Source organism: Coturnix japonica, chromosome 6 (assembly GCF_001577835.2).
Source record: "Coturnix japonica isolate 7356 chromosome 6, Coturnix japonica 2.1, whole genome shotgun sequence".
In the NCBI taxonomy this organism is placed as follows: domain Eukaryota; kingdom Metazoa; phylum Chordata; class Aves; order Galliformes; family Phasianidae; genus Coturnix; species Coturnix japonica.
The window spans coordinates 29,950,408-29,975,502 of NC_029521.1; the positions used below are offsets into that span (position 1 = coordinate 29,950,408).

A 25,095-nucleotide genomic window follows, 5' to 3' on the forward strand; every position below is an offset into this window, starting at 1 on the left:
TCCACAAAACTGCAAGCGCTTTACAAGCACGAGCTGATGTTGAATTAGTGTGCTATGATGAGAAGACCCAGAAGTTTCCAGTGTTGTCCATAGACAATGTAGCTTGGAGAGCATCTCTGGAGCGCATCCTTCCCCGCTGCAGGTGGGAGCCTGAAGTCCCTGTGGTAACAAAAGTAATAATGTATGTGGAAAAAAATAAATAAGTATAGTTTGGGAAAAGCACTGAAACAAAACGTAGAGTCTTCTGTGTTCTACGAATAAGAAGGAACCACAGGCCAGCCATGAGCAGGGCTTTGTGCTGAGAGCTGGACACGACGCGGTGGCTGAAGTGGAGCGTCTTGTTCACACAGCAAGTCTGTTGCAAGATCTGGGAACAGAACTTTTCTGCCTTTCCCATCCACAAAGAGCAAAGCTGATATTTTTCAGTCTAGATTGTTATTTTCTTTCTTGGATTAAGGAAAACAAAAATGAGAGAGAAAGAAAACCAGTGACTCATTGCAGTTTCTTTGCTGAAACACAGCTGCCCTTGTCACAGGAACAAGATTCTTAGAGCCTGCATCCAAAATTTATTGCAAAATAAATCTGAAACTTTTAAAAACAAGGAGGCTAAACTATGTTTCTCATTCTTTTTTAATTCATGTTTGTGAGCGTAGGTCCAGACTCCAGCCAGGATCAAGGGTAGAGCTGGAAACTTTGGAGAAACTAAGTTCTTGTGAAATTTTCAGACAAATTTTGGAAGCCCACACAGCCTACACTGGTTGGACAAGCTTCAAAATAAGTACATGCTTCTCAAAGCTTTGATGCATCTGGACCTTGTGGGATTTCTGCCATTGACGGTCAGCTTAGCTTCGCCCACACCACCACTCAAAGGTAATATTGCATTTCTTTGTCGGGTATTGCTTTTTGAAAATGTTCAAGAAATCCTGTGATCTCAGTTTAAGGAATAAAAGGACTACTTACGTGTGTGAAACTCCTCCAAACATCAGTGGTGTAATATTTCAATTTTAAGAAAAACATCCCTGCTCTGTCCTGTCTTTCTGCCTGAGTAGCACCGAGACCTTGCTTTGGACTTGCTGAACCTTGAATTGCCACCTCTCTGATGCTTGCAGTTTCCCCCAGTGGCATAGTGCCAGATTTCCCCAGATGAACATGCACCTTGGCAATAAACCTGCCTTGTTCAGGAAACCTGGGAAACCTGCTTGGAAGTGACACTCTCTGAATGGAGCTGTGTCTCATGAACCTGAAGTCTGAGCTGCCTAACAGAGAACAGGATGACCGCGCACAGTGCTCAGGGAGAAGAAGTGGAAGTGCATGGAGAATCCAGGGAAGGGCTTCAGAGGGGTCTTTTGCTCATCCTGACTGAAATAAAAGAAAAATGATGCTGTGTGAGTAAATAAGCCAAGTGTGGCCTGTGTTTGCAGCCACCCCTTCATTTAATGAGCAAGCTCAGGAAACAGAACATCCTGAGGGTAGGCAGGAGGCAGTGCAGGGGACAGTGTGAGATGGGAGGGAGGAAGGATGACCTGATTTTTGTTCCAAACTACATCTCTTTTACTAGCTGTACTTACATTGATAGAATAGCAACTGTTGGGCTGAGATTTTTATTGTTGTTTTCTGAGTTACCTGAATTTCCAAGAGGTGTTGTGTTCTATCTTTTTTTTCCTTCTTAAGACGACCTTCTTCCGCGAGCTTATTTTAGACCTAGTTGAATGTCCCAGAGAAAATTCCAAATGGTCCTTAATACACGAACTGTTTCCAGAAAGGAGAAATTCTCAGTGGACTATGAAACTATTTTTCAATCATGGTGTATGGCTCACAAACCACAGCTGAGTTGTATTTTTTCTTTTTCTTTTTCAGTAGGAAACTATTGCCCAGTGAGTTAAAAGAAAATAAAGGATAATGGAATTTTTCCGTAAGGCTGGAGCCGTTCACAGGGGTTTCCTCCCCACTAGATGTCACTGGAACTGTTTGAAATGTTTGGAACAAACAGCCCCAAACTGCCCAGGTTCAGAGGTTTGTTATAAACATGAGACTTGGAGCAGGTTTCTTTAGAGCTGTGCTCTGGTTCGTGTGCTTTTCTCAGGCATTGGACTGGGAGATAGGCAGCCACAGGAAGTTCAGGATTTGGGGACAAGGTAGGTGAAACTCATGAAGTTTGGCATTATTCCTTGGGCAAGCCAAGTGGACTCAAAGTCAATGCTTGGGGCTGCCACCATCATCTGGCTGGGAGGTGTTCAGAGGAAGAGTAGGGTCATGCAGGATGCAGGTGGGAGCAGCCACCTTTTCTTACAGAAGCCCATGGCTGGGGCTTGGATTCTCATATAATATTCTGTAAAACCAGTGAAATTCTGACAGCTCACGCAGTTAAATTCTCCATGTCTCTCCTCCTCAGGAGTACAGATCTTAACTCCCGAGGAAAGCAGCTCCTCAGATTATTAGGTCTACTATTTTAATTCTCCCTGTAGTTTCAATCGACTACAGGAATCTTCTTCCATTCTTATTCAAAATTCAGTTTAGTGTGATTATGTGGCCATGCATCAAATATGGCAGTATAATATGTCCTTTCATCTACTTGCCATAATACATCCCTTTTAGTGCCACATAAATCCCTGAAAATATTACTGTCTTCTGCTCTTGAGATTCTTCATGTGCCTCTTTGCCTTACTGCCTTCCTCTTCTATTGTTTCTCCAAGCTGAATTAATTCCTTTTTTCCCCCCAACCTGGCTGCTATGCTGTAGCCCTGCTTCCGAGCAGCTGCCATGAAACAGCAATGCTTCCAGAGGAGGAGAGAAGCCAGAAAGAGCTGTCCGAGCAGCTTTGACACAGCAGCTTTGACTACTTTCATTAATTGGTGCCCCAACATCACCAATTCAGCACATCCCACCTGTAGGCACAGTTGGCTCACACAACGAATGCACATCAAAATAGGGTATATTCCCTTACACAACTCGAGTATTAAGTTGGTATTATATTAAGCCAGCAAAATTTCAACCCTCTCAATAAATTCAAGAAAACGAATTTCCTCCAGCCCCACATCCCACCATCCAGTGGCCCAGAGCACCCATTTGTACCCTTCCCTCTTGCAGGCCATTTTGGGGTCTCATTCCTTCTGCCAAATGTCCCAGTGAGTGAAGGAGCTTCCCTGCCCCACCACTTCACTTTACAAAATAGAGAAGTCTCTACATTAAAAAAGTCCTGACAGAGTACATTCAGCACAGGACAATGCAGAGGAAGGTTACAAGTATATTAGGATAAGGGCACCACAATTATATGAAGAAGTCTGGAGAGAAAAGATTACATTGTTCTGACAACAACATTTTTCAAACATTTAGACCTTTAATATCATTAATTTAAAGTACAAGATTAAATATTTTATGCAAATATTAGACAACAGCAAAGAGCTCCACATATTAGGATTTAAAACAGATTGAATGCATGCAAGACATATTCATTTCTTAAGCAGTTTAGTTAAAAAATCGGTATTGTCTCTATTAGGATTAACTGACAGTAACTCTTTGTGTTCAAATGGATTTAACTTCACTCTGGTTTGTTTTCCAGATATCATTGTCCTCCAATAATTGTGGATAAAGGGAAATGTAAGAGGACAGATCAAGTAAAAATATATCTTCACATCATAAACACAGAATTATGTTTAAATTTCATTACTAAATGGGATTTCGGCTTCATATACCATGCCTAATCCTACACCATAAAAGATGTATAAAACCTCTTGACAAATTCTAACAGACTTTGTGGAAGTTGCATATATTGATTAAAACATCAAGCAGTTACATACAAACCAATAATGAATTACTTCTTGTTGGAAGATAAAACTTTGTGATATTTAAAATTACAGACTTGAAAGTAAGTAAAATTACCCCTAATTATGCAGAAGGGAGCAACACCTTAGCAGTAAACAAGATAAGCACCTCAAACAGCACTAATAATTTTAATTAACATTTTCTAGTTTCCTTTCACCTCCTTTCAAGGTCATCTGCTACCTTCTCCTGGTACAACATTACAGCGCGGTGTAAAAACTTACATTCCATTGTTAACTGCTTTGAGTAGCCAAAAAATATAACTTTCTGGGAGGGATTCTTTTATTTTCTTTAAAAAATAAGAAAAAAAAAATTAAAAACTCTTAATTGTGTGCAAAAGTAAATAATGCACTGTGCAAAGCTGCCAGGAAGGTCTCTGCAGTGAGCTGCTGTCAGAAGTCAGACCCCAGCAGCCGGGATTGGGCCGAGTATTGGGGCCTGACTGAGCACCAGAGGCAGAATTCTCCAGGGAGCTCTGCCTGCGAGCAGAAACCCATTCATGTTTCACGTGTGAATTTAAAAAGGTGGGCTATGTTCAGAGTGGGGGAGGTATTTGGATTATGGAGTTCAAAAGAAATTGAACAGTGAGCACCGAAAATGAATATTTGGCATAACATGATAGTCCGTGCAGTTCTTGAGTTACTTCTACTTGCAAAGTAATTAGTAAATGAGTGCTCTGAAGATGACTTTGTTAAACTACTTCTTTCCTTCCTAAAAAATCCAAAAGTTGGTAAGAAATGGGCTTTGTTATATCAGTGGGTTTGTTCCATGCCACAAATTTAATGTATGAGGTCACTCGGAATATAATGTGTAGTGAAAGAATCTCATTAGGCTAAAATGAATGTAAAATGTGTCAATTTGATCCAAATGAGAACTGTAGTAAAACCATGTTTGATGTTCATGTGCAATAAATCTTTAACATTTGTCTGTAAAGTATTAGAGAACCCATAGGGAAATCTCTATTTGTGATAGCTGCACATTTTCAATGATTTTTCCTATAATCCTTTGTTGACATTTAGCATGTGGCAACGGAAAGGAAGGTCCTAAAATGAGAATTATTAATTATTATTATTCCAAGGTAAACAAGGTGGACACCTTGCCTGTGGCTGCCAGGGTTTGAGGAAAGGCAGCAATTCTGAATCCACTCTGTTGACTGAAAGTGGCCATTTCTGGGGGAAGAAGTCAGAAACCACCACTGCCCTACCTGGGGTGATGGGCTCCGGTGACAACATCCCCCTGGCTGGGTATATTTTGATGTATTCATATTGTTAATTACTGTTGTATTTCAATTTTCTCTCCGTATTTTTTGTTCGTTCATAATGGCTTTATGGTTCAGCGGACCGAAATGACTAAAATGAAAGATTTCTGAGATTTCTTCTGGGAGTAATTTACAAAAGACCACAATTTTTTAATTGCTCCTGATGTTTAGTTCTGGATATCTGGAAGGAGAGAAATCAGCCCAAGTCTTTTAGTTGCCACCCCAACCGTATCAGAGACAGCGATTTGATCTCTGTCGATGGCTTTGCTTCCTGTGGCCCACCACCCGTATTTTGAGAACTGGCTTATAGCAATGCCACGGTGTTTAGATTTCTGCAGCTCACACTTGCTTTCGCAAGAGAATCACAAACTATTCACATCCTTTGAGGAGGCTCAGGAAATAATGGGTGAAATGTCAGAAACAATTAAGAAAAATGGAGGCATTTCATTTAACCAGTAGAAGAAATACATAACTTTTGCTGAATGGCTGAACTCGAAGTGCCACAAGATTGCTACAATATGAGCTCTGGCTCCTGATTATCATGAAGTTGTATTAAAAAAAACAACCTTACAACACTCACATGCCAAAGGTTGCAACACAGTCTTTGGCAGGAAACACGAAAATGCTCCAGCATGGGAAAAGTCTTCAAGCAAACTTGCATCTGTGCTGATTTACGTTTTTACAGCGAGCAACGGCAGCTTTCTGAAGGCAGCGAGCAGTTTTAGAGCATGGTGACACAGCCGTGCCCCACAAACACTTATCCCCCAGCCATACCAGCCCCTGCTTGTTTGCCCATCTCATTGCTGCCATGCAGGGCCGTTATCAATAAATGCGGTGTTCTTGGCCGAGTTTTCTTTGGCTTGCAGTCTGCTTTACAAAACCACTGCATACTTGACAGTTTGCCCTAGTTCAAAATTCTTTGGTCAGAAAAAGCCCGGAGAATGAAACAGTATCTGGTGTTGTAAAATCTTGACCAGATTCTGAAATACTGCCTAAGCCCCTGTCAGCTCGAAGGTGATTTCTCCAGGTCATGGTTTGGGGGAATTGATGGCACAGTGTGCAGCCCATGACTTCTCCGTCTGCACTACATCTTTGTCAGGAGGGTGCAGGCTCACCTTTAGCACTCGTTGCTACCCCAGCCCCGAAGGTCTTGACAGTACATTTACTTTCCTACACAGCTTACAAGCTAAGCATAGGAAAATGAACCAAGAAACAGCTTGTCTACCTGCTGCGTTTTCATTTCTCTATTTTTGTCTGAGGGTTTATCAATTACCCAAGAAACCAGAAGTGCCACCTGAAGCTGAAGAAGAGATGATAACACCTGGTGCTTGCATTGAACTGCTCTCTTCAACACTCCCAGTACTTTTCTGACGGTGCAAGTCCATTTTCCATCTTCTACAATTGGAGACACTGAGGCAGAGGCAAAAGAAATCATATACAAGAGGTCAGAAATCCAAAGGTAAATCTGATATAATAGACAAATACCAATGTAGTGCTCTTCTTGGCTGTCCAGCAGCTCTAAAATTAAAAGCCATCACTCATGGCAGAAAGGGCCTCTTCCAGGGGGTGTAGTTTCTGAATAAGTCTTTAAGCAATAAGGCCGTGGACCAACATAAAATTTGAATATTCTCATCACTGGACTACAGTAATTCATGTTCCTCTGTCAACAAGATCTTGACGTGCTTAGCCTTAAGCATCTGCTTAAAATCGTACTGAAGCAAAAACACAGGCTTTGGTATTTAGCCAAAGAAGGGTGAGAGCTTAAGAAGAGTCAGACTGGATCATCCAGCTGTATAAATTATAAGTTATTGCCTTAAAAGAAGTTCTATATGTTTCTGGCATAAGCTCTGACCGTTACAGTTTTGTAGGGAACTGTCTTGAAGTTACAGCAGCCCTGCCCGTGCCTTCAGAGAAACTGAACTGGCCCCATTAACACTTCCAGCTTAGTGATAACACTTAAGAATCTTAATTAGAAGGAAAAAGACCTAATTTTGCATTTCTTGTATCTACCCCAGGCTTTTCTGTACTGTGGTACTGTTTTTCTTAGAGTCTCAGAGCTTCATCTAGATTTGGGCAAGCTGGGAATGCCTGAAGGAGAAAATGCACAGACTTTTGGAGTGAGACTGTAGGACTGCTTGGTATTAGGTCTTCCACACTGCTTTGCTTTAGTTTGGTTTGGCTTGGTTTTGCTTGTTTTGGTTTGGATTGGTTTGGTTTGTCTTTATTCAGTTTGGTTTGGTTTCATTTGGTTTGGCTTGGGTTGGCTTGTTTTGGGTGATTTGGTATGGCTTGGTTTGGCTTGTTTGCATGGTTTTAGTGCTGTTTTTTGGTTTTTTTTTGGGGGGGGGGGGGAGGAGGGGAGCAGCCGGGGAGCAGGGGCAGGACTTGGTTTGGCTTGATTTGGAGGCTCAGGATAGATAAATTCATTCAAAAAATTGCTATTCTTTGAACTTCTGGGTGAATGGCAAAGGGATTTCCTTTCTGTGGGCGTTGATTCAGCAAAGTCTCCACGTTTGTTGGACCTGAGAAGGAGGTCCCCAACAAAGTCCTCTGGAGAAGTCACAGTAGGATATCAAACATGTACCCACTATGGGAGCTCTTTGACATTGCTGTGGCAAAGTCCTGGAGACAGAGCTGAGCCTCGTTTGACTCTCCAGGGATCGTGTTGAAGATCAGGAATGTTGCTTTTAGTATTTCTAACTAAACTTTTCCCTTAGTCTCAATTTATTCCACTCATTTTGAAACTCTTGACAGCCTTTCATCAAACCCTTCTAACAAACTCAAAGGATAGCTAGCATTGGCACTAATAATTTAGTACTGTAATTTTATGGGTATTTTAAAGTTCCTGAGTATTACTATTATTTTATGGAATGGTTTTTCCTTCTTTTCTTTGGTCTTCTTTCCTACGTTCGGTAGAATTATAGGTGAAATGTATTTCTTGGCTGCCGTTTCACCTTTTGTTCATACAGTTAAATGCTGTACTAGCTAAGGATTGCACGAGGCCCCCACATTAAAATTTTATTGTATTTTTCTATTTATTTTTGGCCCAGATCTGGGGGCCTCTCAGGCTCAGGCCTTCTGTAATGTTATTGGTTTGTGGGTGGAAGAAAGAACAAAAATGAGGTTTCTGGCCAGTATGTTATCTTTGGCCGTACACATCTATCTGAGGACCTAATTCTGCTCTGGTTCTTAAGAATGCAAATCTCAAGCAGCTCCACTGAAAACAAATAAACAAACAAAAAAAAATAAAGCAACGTAAAACCAATGTAAATGAGCTGAGAATCACCTCTTCAGGGATGCACTGTAAGCATTTTGCTATTTATGATGTAGCTGGGAGCAGCTGACTAGCCTCTCTAAAGATAAGAGCTCCCTATAACTCAGTGGTGGGCATCTTTTCGTTCATTTTGACTAATGACTGCTAGCTAAGCCAAAGATGAAAATCATTTTTATTTTTTTTTTAAATTAATTATTCTTAATGAGTTCTAGTGTTTGTAACAGCTCTAAGAACTCAAAGCTCATCAAGATGAGAATCACAGCTGAATTTTGGTGGCCTTAGTACTGATTGAAGAGCACCTTGTCCTGCACTATTTCCATGCTTAAAAACAATTGAATACAATCACTAAAATACGTGGGATCCAGCCTTAATAAGTCTGGGTTATTTCAATTACAGAGAATTGTTCATGGGACGTCGCATCCTCTGAGGTCTCCCCTGCCCGTCCTACAGCTCAGGGTGAATTGTGGCCATCACATCCCACACTCCTTCCTGCCTGGTTCACTGCCGTCACCACCATTGCTTTCCTCCCCCAAACCTGTCATTCTCTTGCTTCTTCGCACATTTCTTTATGTCAGGTCTTTGGCTTGGAAACGACTTCTCCTGTGAGCCAAACCTCCTTATTCTACACTTTAAAATCCTTATGAAATTTGGCTTGCCTTCCAAAGCTAAGCCTCAGCTCCCTTGTTACTCTTCTAAATATAAAACATTTTTATTGCATTAAGTTATGCTGAAAAAAAAAAAGTAGGAAAAAAAGAAAAAAAAAAGAAAAAGAAAAAAAGGAAAATCCCCGCACCAAATGTGAAGAAAGTGCTCAGCATAGCAGGAGATCACGTCTTCTTGTTTTGTCTTGGTATCATCTCACTTGCACATGCTCTGGGCTCACTATCTGTATTCCTCATGTGTCTCCTGCACTGAAAAGCCCCATAAGAGTTGTAACAAAAAAAGCAGTTTCCAGGCTGAACTGGAGAGTTCTGGAAATGGGTAAAGCCGCCCCATTATTGATCACGCTGCACTACATCATAAAGATAAACTTGTATCTTAGGGTATTCATTTAGCACCTTTCAACTACATTAAACTTCACTTTCTTATACAACTGAGGGCAAGTTTTGAAATTAGTTATTTATATTTTTACGAGTCCATTTTGTTCATTATTTCCAATGTAATTTTAATCATTTCAACAAAGAAGTGTCTTAATATTGCCAATAATGGCACTTGTTAGTTTAAATATTAAAATTCACATTAGAAATTCCCTTGACTACATGTGCATTATTTGCATTATAGACTGCATGCATTTCAGAGTCTCTCTCCCTATATATGTATATGTTCATACACACGTGTGTATTTTCCAGAAAAGGCAGAGTTTTAAATGATACTATCTGATCTGAGACCGCATAGCAAATGCCAAAGCAATTAGTGATAAACAAGGTCCTAACACGCCAAAATTAAAAGCCGCTAATTTTCAACTTTAAATAAATCCTTATTGTATAGCAGAAATAATTCCTCATAAAGCATTTCCAACATTCAGAGAATGCTTTTAGGACATCCAGCATTAACATAATTTTTTCGACTGGGGTTCTCACAGGACATCTGATGAAGTCTCTACCCTTAATTTTAATTGCGTAGGCTGCATTCTTAATTAAAAACTGTACAAATGGATTTTATGCCATGCCAAAAGAAATCTGAGTTCATTAGTTATAAAACCTTTTAAAAATTGATGTAAATATGTGAATTCTTTAAAAGTTTGAACTCGGAGTCCTCATTTTATGTTGAGTAGCCTTTTATCTAGAGAATAATAAAGCCAATACAAATTAAGATAGTCTGTGCTTTTCGTCGTCCTCTTTTTTTTCTCTTCCCTTTTCCTTCATGTGTGTGCGAGAGTTTGTGGGTGGTGGGAGTCAGTGTGGGGTTATGTCTTTATGTCGTTATGCTTTTCCTTGAAGAATCAAATTCATTTAAATCTAAACGGTGAAGAAAATTAGAGTGGGAAATGCACTGACCCCTTTGTACCGGGTTATATAAATATAAGTCCATATATCTTTTATTAATTCTTCATATTAAAACACAATCACACCATCTCAAGCCCATAAACGTAATGGAAATCTGTCAAACTGTAACTTCAGAGGGAAACTCTGGACATCACTTAAGGAAATATGTGCACCTTATTGATTTTTATTTTAAAGTATGTGAGTTGTTAATTAAAATGCTTTTCCATAACTTGACAAGCCTTCAAGTAACGAATGGGAAATTGCAAGATGTTCACTTAACCAGCCCAGTTGCTACCGTTCCCCTTGGCTGGAGGTTCCTCTGTCTGCACCAACTCAGTGCTGGTTTTGGTTGCACAAAATGCCACATGTACAGTCACAGGAATGGGACAGAAGTCAATTTTTCCTGTGTTTTGAATTCATCAGCAGCATGTCATTATTAGACCTAACCTCTGTACCCATCTTTGGGCACACCAAGCTGTGCCCCACCAGCAGCCACTCTCCTATCTTTCATACCCAGGTTTGTGGCAAAGGATAAATAGAAAAAGTGAAATTTAAACGACAGTATTGCCACTTGGCTTTCAACACCACATTATATAACAGTATAAAAGGGAGATTAAAAAAATGAAAAAAGCAAATTAAACAATAAGTAAAATATTTACAAAGACCCACACTGCTTCTTTTCATCCTCTTCAGTGGTTTCTGCTTTTGAGCATCTCTCGTGCCACTGGATCTCACCGAGCATGGCAGCAGGGGTGTTGAAATACCACATGAAAAGCTCTCTAAGTGCCTGTGACATTTACAATGGGAGCTGAGGCAGCAAGCACCAGAAGTCTCACAGGAGATGTGTTCTCATGGGTTTCTAACCCAATTTGGCACACTGAAGAAGTTCAACTGGACAAGCATTGGAGTAGTTTTTTCTTTTTAAGGAACAGGCAACAAAACCATTCTACCTTTTGAGGTCTGCCCACTACCACTTCTTACAGATCACAGAAACCATATTCCAGTATATCTGAATGTTTTGTGTTAGAAACACACCAAGCTGGAAGGAACATTGGCTATCCATCAGCATTAACCTCCGCCTTCTCCCCCATATTCAGCTACCCGGTACAGCAGTAGGCTGAAGGGAATGGGGTGATTCATCAGCAAACTCAGTCAAACAGACTTCTCCACATACACAAACTTTTTTATTTGACTGTTTTACTATTTGAAATTTCTGAACACATTCATAAAGCTTACCATGAGAAATGAGCCAGAAGGAATCGCTGGATTTAATACTTTAAGGAAGCAGGCAATTGTAAATTTGCTTTAACAAGGTCCAACAGTGCTGCTGGGGCTGGAGTGAAATGTGACATTACAAACACCACCATGATCCACTTGGAAACGTGTGTTTTATTATTTTATTTTCCCTAGCAGGGAGGAGAGCCCTGGGCCAGACCAACTCGAAGACGCTGCATCAGCACGGCAGGTCAAGTGAACACTGAACCTGCAGCAAGCACAGAGCTTGCTGCATCCTTGGACTCCCTCCTTTCCAGAAAATTAAGTGAGGACACTCAGAAAGTAGAGAAAGAAAAGGAGACGTCGACTGTACCCCCATCCTACACATCATAGTGATTTATACTAAAATTAATGGCACTCAGCTGCTCGCCAACTCCGTTCCCACAGCAGCAGGAATGTCGCACACTGTCTGGTAAGCAGTGCATGGTGTCCAACCTCATCAAATACAGGAGGAGGAATATGAGATTTCCATAGGAGAACCATTACAACCTTTCAGTTTTGGTATTTGCTTAAGTTTGTGCTGGGTAAACAGAGAAACATGAGACACAAAATTGGTTTATTTCTCTTTCCAAGTGCAAAAGCAGCTTCGTCAAAGAGCACAGTTCAGCCTACATTTATCTCATCTAGCTTTAAGACCTCAAACTGAAATACTGAATTAAATTCTATAAAGGCAGACTTGCTGTATGGTCCCAGAAGAAAAACCAGTTTCTGAACACTCAAAATATTGCTTTCAAAGAACAGCAAAAGGTTTCATCTGCAAAATGGCAGATGGATCTATAAACTCTAGATTCATGTACCTATTTCATAGCAGCCAACTTCATTTCTCCTGCGATAACTGCTCTGTGAATGAAACCACAACATGTTTGCTAAGCAAATCCTTGGCTTCTTGTTTATAGTAGCATACCACTTTTTATGCCAGCTCCACGGTCAACCCAGGAGTAAAGCAAAACATTTGTTCTACAGAAAAATTCACAGAAATGGACACAAACAGACCTGTATAGTTGATAGTTTTATGAGATTGAACTCTGTAAATTTTTTTAATCTTATCCCTCTAGATCCAGTTTATGTGCACGTTTGAACAATGACTTCATATCCTTTCCAGGCAGAGATTCTGGGATGCAGTCTCCTCATTTGGCCAACACAAATCCCCCAGTGCCAAGAATTTCTAGTTTTGTATTTTGCATTATATTTGCCTTTTACATGCTCCTTTACGGGGTTCCTAGTCAACCCATTCAGCCAGTGGAACAATTCCACTTTGTACCAGAGGAAGATGTGCAAATCCCTAAAAAAGTATTAAAAATATGTTTGTATTTTTTGTTATCTCTGTCTCTCATGGTACAGATTACAACTGCAAGTCTTAAATTTGCATCTATCATAAAGGTATGACTTATGGAAAAGTTCAGTGACTGAAATGTATTCTTCATGGGCCATCTTCACCAGCAAAATAGAGCAGCTGCCTGAACGGTAGGTACCTTACTATGTATTAAGTTGAAATTAGTTCTCTGCTCTGCCTTCCCAGCCTCAAAGGCATATGAACATGATACTTCATTACAAAACTTCTTTTTTTTTTTTTTTGGTGGGTTATGGGTATATTTTAGCCACTACCTGGGGAATAGACACCCTTGTAACACTTCTTCTTCCAGCATCACATTGTGAAGGAAGCTGCGCTGCCCCAGATTGGACAGAGCGCTTTGTGGTCAGACAGGGGCCAAGTCTCTACTATGTTTTAAGGACCCTATACAAATTCCCACTAGAAATGGTGTTTTGTTGTCAATCCTGTCATTTCCCTGCACGTTCCTCTGCCTGTGTGGGGTACCACTGAGAGGAAGGAAGGTGATTGGGTGGTGGTCCTTTTATGACTGAGGGCAATATGGGTAGTTTAGCATGCTGCTAAGCCTAATTTAATTAGAGGACGGGATAAGAGAAAGAACATTTGGAAGGTAGAAGTATCTTGGAAAGAATTCACATTGGTTCATGTGGACATGCTAGCTATCTATTCTGGTGTCTTTAACAAAGCTCAAAAGAAGCTTTTTTCCTTATCACAATGGGTCCAGGCCAAAAAGGGATGAGTAGACTCTCCGTTCTTCTTAAACCACACAGAAGTGTTTCAGTATGCTGTTACACTGTTTAGTTCATTACTTCAGAAAGATAGGGGAACTAAACCAGATGTGCAGGTCAGTAAAAGTGGCTGGGCAGGTGGGACCACACCATCCAATGCCATGCCACAGCCCAGCAGCTCCAAGCTTTCTGATGCAGAGATGTGCGATGGTGAATGTGGTTTATCCCAACAGCATCCCAACATCAAACCCCAAGTTGATCAGCTTGACAGCTTTTTAACATTTTCTCAGACTTCCTAGCTTCTTATTTCAGTTCCCAGAGTCCCATTCACACCAAACCTACAAACAGATATCTGTTTTAGAAAAACTGCTTATTTTGCATAAGATAACTTGAATACAATTTATTTTTTGTCACAAGGAACAACCATCCTATTGCACTAGCATGTATTTTTCCTTGGGTTAACACACCAATTTGGACAAGAGATATGCAGTGCAGATACAGAACATGTTCTAACGTAACTATCTGTAGTGTGTTCCAGAAAACATAAATACAGAGTTTTGGTACTTATACATCTGTAAACACCACAGTTCTCTAAAAGGAGAGAGCTGCTACTATTCTAAGTTGAAGTGATATCGAAACCTTAATTATTTACTGAAGTAGGCTGAAATCCCACTATCAGCCAAATAGGAATGGACCGGCGAGACCTTAAATCACCAATCCTAAAAGCAGTTCTGTGACTGCACGTGAGAATCCTTCTAATCACTGTAGAGAGGAGCTATCTCAGAACAAGCAAATTGTTCACTTTCTTATGTCACATCTTCCTTCCACGATTCAAACTGGCACAAGAGCCAGGCAGCTCAAGAGAGCGAGGAGAGCGCGGCCACGAGAGGCTTTTAATTTATTGGCGGCTCTTGCCCTACTGTACAGCCGCTGCTGCCATTTGAGTGTAATGGATGAAACAGATGTTTGACACTGCAGCACCTCTTCATAACTTCACTCTTCAAAAACAGTTTTACAAGTGCTCACTCGCGTTGGTTCCCATTCAGCACAGGAAACTGAGGTCATGGTGAAACATGAGGCCCGGGCAGGAGCCTGAACTCATGTGCACTGCAGCTGGGCCCGCGCCTTCCGAGCACGTTAGCAATTTATGAAGCAGTCATAATTTTCAACCTACGGACAAAGAAATAAAAGTGTTGACACCCGTATTGTAACATCTGTGAAGGGAAAAATACGAGCCCGTTGCTAAATTCAAGAATTATGGAGGGTTTCTTTTGCAGTTAATTTTGTTCATTATCAGATGTGATTATTTTTAATAGGGGAAAAAAAAAGAAAAAAAATCCTCAGGTTTATGTATCAATGCTGAAAAGTTACTTTCTGGATCGTAGTTTTCTCAGCATTGCTCAGAAGCAATAATTTACGACGCGAGTGACTTTTCTGATATTCTGAGCGTTTTTATTTCCAGATGATTATTTTAACATATGCTCATCTCTGAATATGTCAAAAACTCTTCCCATGCGTGCAACACAGGTAATTTTGTGACTTGTTTTAATAAAGATAGCACAGGATTTGTGCTGTTCTATGTCCTGGTTTCCTTCTGCTCTCTTTCCCCAGAAAGCAATTAAGGCGTTTTGGTTCTGATATTTGGTACCTGATTTGGCAAACGATAGCAGTGCACCAGCCCGAGGAAGCTGATATGTGATGGGTTCAAAACACCGTATCAGGAGTTTTTCTTGTCCCGTAACTTCAGCTCCTTTGCAGCCTGAATGCCCCGACAGCCTTAGGGAGTTCTCCAGCACTTCCTCCAGCATGGCTGCCTGCCTGCAGCAACCCACTGCTCACCTCCAGCACTGAGGAGCTCCTGTGTCTCTGCTCTCTGTCTTGCACCTACCTTCATATATAATTGCATTTCTGACCTTGTGCTTAATTAAAGTCAGCCCTTGGGTGACTTAGTGGCACGCTATGAAGGGAAATGTGATTTTATAGAGTTGCTCAGTTACAAAGCACGGATTTATTTTTTAAGATGATAAAATAGTGACAGATATGCTAAGAACAAAGGTTTCTACAGTTAGCTGATGCCAGGGGGTCCCAAATGCAGTTTGATGGATGGTGTTGCTACCAGGCAAGAGACCTAGGCAGGGCAAACTCAGAGCCAGCCCTAAAGTCTTGCTAATACGAGTTGTCTTTGTAAAATCAGGCTGTTGTTATGCTGCTCTACAAAAGCACCTGTAGGAAGTTTCACAGGACAGGCATCTTCGTTTCCATGTTACAGCTGCTGATGTGTGCAGTACAAAATAAAGGCCACTAAGTCCTTCAGGCAGCTGTAAAAGTTTCTGTCTACTGTAAGAGAAAGTGGCCTTTTGCATGGAAATTCTTTGAGCTCTGAATGCTTCCTTCTGTCTTTCTTTATTTCCACAGAGAAAACCTGCACTCCTGAAAGCAGCACATCTTTTGCAGTAAGAGAATGCTGAATAGCTGCAAGCAAACACCAGACACCGGGCAGTCCCTCCTGCAGCACCTGAGACTATTTGACACTACTGCAAAGGAGGTGACGTGGTCTGATTGACGGCCGTGTTCATTTTTGCAAGAAAAAGAGGAAAAAGCCACTGAAGGCAACCTCCATCAGCTGAACGAGCTATCAGCTGACACATCATCCATCCTACAGCAGCTCAAGGCAATACCCACAATAGTTCAGCGTTGCAAGCAGCCTGTCAGCAAGCAGAATTCTTGCTGTGCTTTACAGCATGGATACGAACTCACCTAGCATGCCTCAGCATGCATTCATGCTGGCAGTGTAGATCCTTCCACCATAAAAGTCAACTGTGCCACCGGAGCAGCCCTGACTTCAACCAGTCTATATGAAGGGGGAAAAGTCATGCGTGTGGTTTACGGCTTTGTTTTCTCAACCTTTTGCAGTGGTGTGGTTGTTCTGTGTCTAACCACAGTCCCCTGATCTAAGATGAGCTGTATGACGAAGTCTAACTTAAGATTTTTTCCTCTTGGCCTCTCACTTCCTTTCGGGTTGATCAGTGAACCCAGTGTGTGTCCCCTTGCTAGTGTGAGCCAACACCAAATGAAGTCCATGGAAAGATTCCCTTTGTGTCCATGGGTTCTCTGTTAGACTCATCCTAATTTACAACAAATATAATAACATTTAGCTTTAGTGGTTAGCTTACAACATCTATGGCGATCTCACAGCATTTGAAGGACAAGGCCAGCAAATCCAAGAATTTCACTCTAGGCGACCCTACTTGTGTGGAGCTAGAAAACGTATCATAGGAAAAAGTTTCACAACTAAAGAGAAGCCTACATAGTTTGGTTTGTTGATTGTCTCACAAAAGAAAACAAAATAACTCCTTAGCAAACCTCATTAGAAGCCCATGTTTTTTCCTATGGGAAAATAAGATTGTTCCGTGAAACTGTGGGGAAAAATTGAGCTGACAGCCCAAGATTAAATTCGCTTTTCTAATTCTGAAATGGAGACAAGTTTAACTATTCTGGCTTGGCTCAGATGGTTTGGGCTGTGGGCTAAGTCCATGGCAGACGTGAATGTGACTCCGCGTCTGGCCTGCAAGGGTGACCACAGGGTCCCTCTTTCCCAGGCTTGGGCAAAATGAACATTGCTCCAAGCAGTGACCAGCCCCAAAAGCAGCTTTTTGTCATCACAAACTGTGAAGTGGCTGATAAACCCACATGGAAGAGCGCTCAGCCAAACCTTTATCAGGTAAATGACTATGGGAGGCAGATGACTTCTCACCCCATTTTTTAATATATTTTTTTTGAAGAACACTGAAATGTGCACTCATCAGTGATGACTTTTAAAGGAAATAATAACAATACCTTTCTGACCTCATGTTTTCTATTGGAGGAGGAAAACCCCCCTGAAAATTCTTGCTGAAGAGGCCACAGCTCCAGGACCTGGAGCCTGAGGGACATCCTGGGGGCTCCTGGTGGAGGCATCTCCCATCAGAAGGGCCATGGAGATGGCATGGGCAGGGTGAAGCATATCCTTGCCCAACCACATAAGTTATCTCATGGCAAACAGTCTCAGCCCTTTCCCTCCCCTCTAGCTAGCACTGGCCTGCACAGTGGGCATTTGCATACTTTTAAGCTATTTTTAATTAGATCTTGAAAATTCTTCAATTTAGTCATACCTTTCCACCCTTGGCTCTCACTGACTATAGCCACTTGTGACAGTCTTAGCCACTTACTTTCATTCTTAGCATAGACATGAAATCAGATTTCTGTGTTCTTTGGATGAGTTATTAGGCTTACAATTAGCAAAGCGAACAACGTCAGACTGTGTAAAAGTTACAAGTGTGAAATCGAGTTCTGCCAGTAAATTGCTACCTTTTCTTTAGCATTGCAAGCCACGCTCTCCAGTTTATTTGAACACATAAAATATGCTAAATGTTTAGCAGCACCACTGTGTAAAGAAGAGTTGGATGAAGTATATATTTTTAAATACAGTGAGTAATAAAATGTTGAGTAAATTCCCAAGAATATAATTTTGGGGCAAGTACAATAGAATGCTTAATGGCATATATTCCCAGGTCTGCTGTTTTTATTCCTCCTTTTCTCCTGCTTTAATCTCCTCACCCAGCCAGTGGTTGTTGTTATGGGAGCTGCTAGAAAGAGCTTCATCCATAGACACTTCCAGCACTGAGAGAATGAGACGAGGAGCACCAGGCATTTGCAGTCAGTACTTTGCTTTGCAGCAGTGCACTGGGCACTGCCCTGCACACATCCCTGCCTGTGTGAGACGACAGTGAACTGCTTGGCACACACTTGCGTAGTGGCTCGTAAGGACCACAGGAAACAAGGAAAAAGAGCGAATGGGAGGAGGGATAAAGACAAACAAGCCTCCTTCACAAATTCATTTTCTCCAAATTTATTTCCTTTTCATTTAACTCGGTTGAGAAATGTCCCCCTGGACTTCATCAGAAAATCAATCTCCCCATTTAAAGTTTTAAACGCAGTTCTAAGCAGCTCGGCTTGATATGCAAAGAGGCATGAGAAATCCAAACCCTCATCAAACAGTCTGCACGTTGTTCGGAGCTGCCACTGCAGGTGGAGCCAGCATTGCTTCTCTCCATATCAAACTCTGTGGGCTGAATAGAGATGATGCTGCCCAGTACCTGTGACAACTCCTGTATCTGGGCTTCCATATGCATAAACTCTCCACATTTCGGATGTTCCCCTTCACAGAACAGCTTAATATTTCAAAAGACCTTTTAAATTTCTTAGCACAAATCACTTTTTACCCTTTGCCTCGCAGTTATGCGCCAGGTAGCGCAGTGAGCCCATATACCCACTGTTTAGCTGGTTTTATACTGCTGGTTTGCCGATAACTGTCTGTACTTTGTTTCAATATCCAAAACTGTCTGCTGTATGGTAGCTCTGAGATCATGTTCCCAATTGCTCTCAGTTCCTGCTGCCTTTCTGGGCCATCTATCCCAGAAATGGGAATCTTTATTCCATAGGATCATAAGAGGGTAAATATACAAATTCTAGGAGATACATTCAAAAGAAAACCAAACAGATTCTGATGTTACAGTTCTCACATTTAGCCTGTATTTTCTACAGTGTTACTTTTTAGTTGTTTTAAAAGTTGTACTAACTGTAATCTAGGGAGACATTACCTTCACTTTGAAGCATCAACCAAATACCATTATATAAATGCTGCAGATTAGTTATCTTTAATTGTATATATATATACAAAAAATAATAACAACTGGATAGTAACGAGCAATATATTCTCTACTCTGTCTCTGAGTTATCAGTTGATAGAAGACAGTGTTACCAGTACAATAGATGTTCAAACTGCAAATATTTGGCACCAGGCAAAAAGTCTCTGGAGGGGTGGAACAACATTCACTGCAATTTGCTGGATCAGCCCACCTTTTAGTATGTCTGGGAGCTGAATTTTACCCACATGCACATGTGGATCACCCAGTAATTCCCATAGGCTGGAAGGCTGCCCTTCTAGAGAGAGAAATCTCAGCATCTCTAATGAGAGGCCAATTCCCATGTCCTGCGGCATCTCCAAATGATACTTGGCAGAGATCTGCCTTTATGGGAGTTGTACTGATGGAGTTTTCTCTCCAAGCAGAGCAGCACTGACAATATGCAGGGGATGAATTTCTCTTCTAATACATTTTCCTTTCAGGAGCGAAGACAGTTTTGGCCAGCCAACCAACTACTTTGTCTGCGAGTGAAAAACCTGAAAGTTGTACTTTCTTTCCGTCTTCTGCAACCACCTTCTACATGACTGCCAATATCATGACTGCCAATATCAGTGGAAGCTAACAATGCACCATTTAAAGCATAGAGAGGGGGAATAAAATCAGTCTTTTACCATTTATTTATTTATTTGTTTAAGGAAAAAAGAAGTCGCCACATCATAAAGGAATGATAGAACTGCCCATAGTAACAATGGTATGAAGTGCTAATTATTTCAGGCAGTCCCTTCAGCAAACAGTGACAGCCCCAGGGTGGGTCCCCTGGTTGGAACTCACACTCCTTCCAGCAACAGATTTCCTTAGTGAGCATCAGATCAGGTCCTTAAGGACCTCCCAAGCCACTGTCCTGCATATAAACACACAATAGCACTGCTGGAAGAACACAAGAAATAGATAAATAAATCAGAACTCAGAATATATGCAGATTTACAGGCATTAGAGGGATTCATTCTGTGTGTGAATAAGGCCAAAGTGCAGCTGTAAATATGAGTAAGTTATTTGGTTTTTTGCAATCACATTGACTTTAGATCTTAGCTCATCTAATGGCAATTCCTAACACCAACAATGAACAGCAACAAAAAATAATCTAAAGAATCATGGCTACTCAAATAGAACAATGCAGAGTAATCACTTTTTTAATACAAATTAAAAAGCCCTCTGTGTTAACAGTCTGCGTTGTTCAATTTGCACAGAGAAATGCTTATCCTTCTATATTTATTCAACAGGATCCACAAAAATTGAAGATAATTTGGGAAGACTCTCCTTATAGTAACTAAAACCACTGAATTTAAATTCCAAATCTTGTGAGACCATTTCCTGAGTTTCCAATGAAAAAGCTTTCTATACACAAAGAGAAATAAAATCATTAAAATGTTAATACAACCTATACAATCAAACAGGAGACCTCTCGGAGACTGGGTCAAAACCCAGCCATATAAAAGAGCCTTTCTTACAACAAACTCCCAGAGATTTTCATAATTTTCCTTTTCAAATGTCAGTATAATCTTTTGGTTTGGTTGAGTTAAATCTAGAGCAATTCTACATAATGAAAGGAAAGAATGAACATAAACATGTTTCAATATGACTTCAGGATTCCCGATTTCTGTTTCCTTAATAAGAATATTTTTTTTCCTCATGGCATGGGTTTGCATTCTTAAAGACCATGCTATGAAACAATGAGAATCTGAGGAGAGCAGGGGAATGAGAGTGGCTATTCTAGAAATTTCACTTAATTAAAGAGACACATAAAGAGGAACCCATCTATTTAATGCTATGAGCCAAATACCCAAATAGATTACCCAGGTCAAAAGGTAAGAAAGAAAAATAGAGTTACTGCCATATGTGAAGAGCAGAGAGCCTCCTTTCACATCACTGCTTTCTTAATGGGCACCAGTATTTTCCAATAGAGCATGCTACCTAAGGAACTGGAATCTCTGCGTTCACCAAACAGAGCACATTTAATGCACACTTATATGACATACAGTGAATCAAATGATGGATCTATGAGAAATACATATAGGCAGCTTCGAACAACTATGGTTTCCCATGTCAAAAAGCCTAATTAAACAGATATGCTTGAACTGTGAATGAGTTCCCCACAACTGGGACTCCCATGTCCCCATGGGGTTTCATGGCTGTGGGAAGGACCTCCAACCTACACTGCACCCTACAGGGTGGGAGTGCAGCACCTGCAGTGTGCGGCCATGAAGAGCAGGGCAATTAGCCCAGCAAGGACTGCAAATAGCTACAAGTGGGCACTGGGAGCTTAAAGCTGGCCCAGCCCTATGCCTGGCCTCCTGCTTCCTCTGGAGCCATTGAGCTGATGCTCAAATGCATTTGCCCTTCCTTTTCATGGCTGGTAACCCTGGTAGGTTACATGGCTCTGTGGCATGTTTCCTCTGAAACAACTCAGGCTCTCTTCTTACACACTGTTTGGTTTGGATTTGGCCCATTCTCCAATTCTCAGATAAAATGAGAACATAATTCACATATTAGCATTTCAAAACCTGTACAGCTGCAGAATGAGTAAACAGAGGAGTGAGTAATCATTACTAATCTGAACCGGAGAAAGAGAGAAAAAAAAAGCATATCATTTTGTGGTGTGCTAAACCCCCCAAAAATATGTTTGCACTTCTTAAAACATCTCAAATTTTCTCTCTTTTTTTTTAATCCGTGATTTGGAGATGACAGAGAAAAATCTTTGAGCTGAACTGATCTCAAATACATTAATATCCTTTTTGGTATAAATTTGTTTGGGGAAACTTGAAACTGTAGAATAACCTATTGATTACATTATTTGAATTAAGTTTTAGAAATCCTACAGCTGTTTGCTGTCAAAATTTAAACCTACTGTCTATTTTCAGCTGTGCACTTAATACACGTTTCACCTGGTGACTCAATAACATTTTAATATAAAAGTACATGATTGCGGAACATATGTTCAGTGTTCATACGAAGCTTAATAGCAGCAGAAGGGGTAACAATTAACAGTTCTGTTTTTCTGGGTATGTGGAGCCCAATTGTAAAGTTTTTCCTGGGCTCCTTCCAACAAATCTTTGTTCCTGGTGCTTTGACCTTTGAGGAGTTTGGAATCAATGAGGCACGTTGCCTTCCATAAGGGTGTCAAGTGCAGAATAAAAAACTGCATCACATCATTTTTCACCACGGCCAGATGAGGTCTGAGTGCAGGAGCAAGGAACAGGAAAGCAAGAACATCTGAAAAATTGACTCTGCAAGCTGGAATGCGATTCTGCAATAAGGGGCAACTCTCCTTTATATTTTTCCCTCTTGCTCTCTTTTTTTCCTGCCAGAGCAAGCAGGTTGTAGACAGATCTGGGTCTCAGCCTCCCACCCCCGGGGCCCCCACGTCAAGGAACAGTGATAGAGCGCCGTTCATTTATGCAACATCTGTAACACATAGAGCAACGTATTAATAGCTCAATATGCCAATCTGCCACTGTGCATTTTGACCTAGCAGGGACCAGAAGCATGGAAGGTCTGTAAGGCAGATGTGGGAATGGCAGTGGCGATGGAAATTAAAGGCAGACACAAAGAGTTGGTGCACAGAGCACTGCGGAGCAGTAGTTCTTCTGGAAGAGGCAAATGCTTCCAGCTCAGTTAGGAGGTTAATAGAGCTAATCTTCTGTATCACTATTATTTATAACATGTTGTTGGACTTAATGTTTATGAAGCTCAAGCTGTATAGTGCACATCCAATTATGTTTTCTTACAGCCATGGAGGGTTTTATGAAAAGGAATATTGAGTGAATGCTTTATTGCTTAAAAATATTGTATTGGTTAGAAGGGAAGTTAATCCAGTAGGAAGTAAAAACAGCAACAAAGGCTACAGCAAATATGAGATGCTTTAAATTCATTGCATGACATTCTCACCCTAATTATTAGCCAACACTGGGAATAAAAACAGCACCCTCATCTTCAAGTTATTATTTTTTTTCCTTTCCTCATTTTTATTGCACATTTACATAAGACTTGTATGCCTTGTACTTCTTCCAGCTTATAACGTTTCTATTAACCCTTTGCTTTTTTTTTTTTTCCTCACTATAGCTGCTCAAGAAGACTAATTGGCACCGGAGAAGGCAGGTGGCAATGGAGTGGGCTGGGGGAAGTGGCCAGGTCGTGATGGGCGCAGAGGTGGCTGAGCTTGAATGAGAGCCCAGTGGTTCAGAAGGTTATCCAGCCCCAGTCTCAGAGTCTCTGTGGTCTGGAAAGCTGGAATAGAAAAATCTTCCAGGAATAACTTCATTTTTGTGTGTGATTTTTAGTATTTCCTGTTTCTAATTGGACCGGAAATATTTCAAGAGCAAATATTTCTCATGGTGTGATGGAACCTACCTCACACCTGGCAACACAAATGTCCGGCGGTGGCTTGAATTAGAGAAAAAAAACCCTTTGATAAATGCCCTGACTCTCATGAAAGGCCATTGTTTTTACAGTTCGGGAGAGGAGAAAGAATGAAGTGGGATTTTGTGGTTTGTACTTTGTCCTTAATATAAGGAGAGCTAACAAAAGTATGACTGAAGGAAAAAGAGAGAAGGAAGGAAGATTAGTCAGTTAATAAAGGAGATTTATGCTAGTGACGGTAGGTAGGCAAATTGCACTGCTAAATGGGGTATGGACTTCTTTTATGTGGACAAGAGAATTTATCAACTTTATTTAACTGAAACTGCACCATAATCATGTCTCCAGAGCCTGGGCTGATGGAGACACCCATCCCATGATGAAACTGGCCCAGAGGCTTCCATCCTGGCAGGAGATCCCTGGGGCATAAATGTGGGCTGGTGAGGAACTGTGTATGTTTCCAACAAGCTTTTTTGTATTGCAAGATGGGTGAAAGTAAAATCTGTTGCAGTTTTGATCAAGGCTTGGGAATTTTTTTGCCTTTACAGCAAGTCAAATGTGCACGCACACTGCTGATGTGGGGAGCAAATTAGGAGGACTTCAAGGGCTGAGCAGGGTCATCTGAGATGATTAGAATCCAGAAGCCTAAGGAGATCTTGGTTAGCCCTGAAAGTATAAAAGTTGTATTTGCAGCCATTGCCAAGGATAGAAGAGGCAAAAATATGTTGGTGCATGATTCTTGGATAGATAGGCAGAGCCTGACCTGCATCCAATGGGCTTGTGTTAGAATTAGTTCCCCATGTGCTGGAAAGCATCTCCTATAGCCAGTGGCTGACAAATATCCTTAGAAACATTCATGATGTGAGCTTGTGTCATGTATATTCTTGGCTACGCATGAATTCCTAAAAACACATGAATTGTTGTAAAGTTCTGTATGCCATTATTAAATTCAGTGTTTCCAGCAGGAGTTTAGCTCCTTGTGTTACATACAATGAGATCTGATGAGCTGTTATGTATGCGCTATCTGCCTGAAGTCAAGAGGTCTCCTGCTTCAGAGTGGGATCTACCAGAGCACACCTTGTCTAGGCCAGGACCTACAAGAGGAGTCTCTTCCTCCACTGCCCATGTCACTGCAGTCTCGTATCCCTAAAACCCAGCACAGGTGTAGCTACAGGATCAGGGTGCCAAATAAGAACCAGAGTAGAAGAAAATATGGTTATTCCTCTATGAACAGAAATAAGTAATACTGTGTGGTCGGTATTTCATTCATCATTTATGCACTTGGAGCTATACTCACCTAAATCCTATACATATGTCCTTAAATGCCTG

At 41.0% G+C, this 25,095-nt stretch overlaps 1 long non-coding RNA gene across 3 annotated transcripts; it reads left to right on the forward strand.

Moving 5' to 3' along the window:
• Positions 1 to 493: 493 nt before the first annotated feature.
• Positions 494 to 24,287, forward strand: LOC107316307. Of its 3 annotated transcripts, none has more exons than XR_001556271.2 (4): positions 494 to 870; positions 11,747 to 12,023; positions 12,953 to 13,075; positions 16,085 to 24,287. It is a non-coding gene; the product is annotated as an uncharacterized LOC107316307 (long non-coding RNA). The 3 variants fall into 3 exon arrangements; XR_001556272.2 differs by having other exon boundaries at positions 11,750 to 12,023; XR_004307797.1 differs by lacking the exon at positions 494 to 870 and adding an exon at positions 877 to 6,536.
• Positions 24,288 to 25,095: the final 808 nt, after the last annotated feature.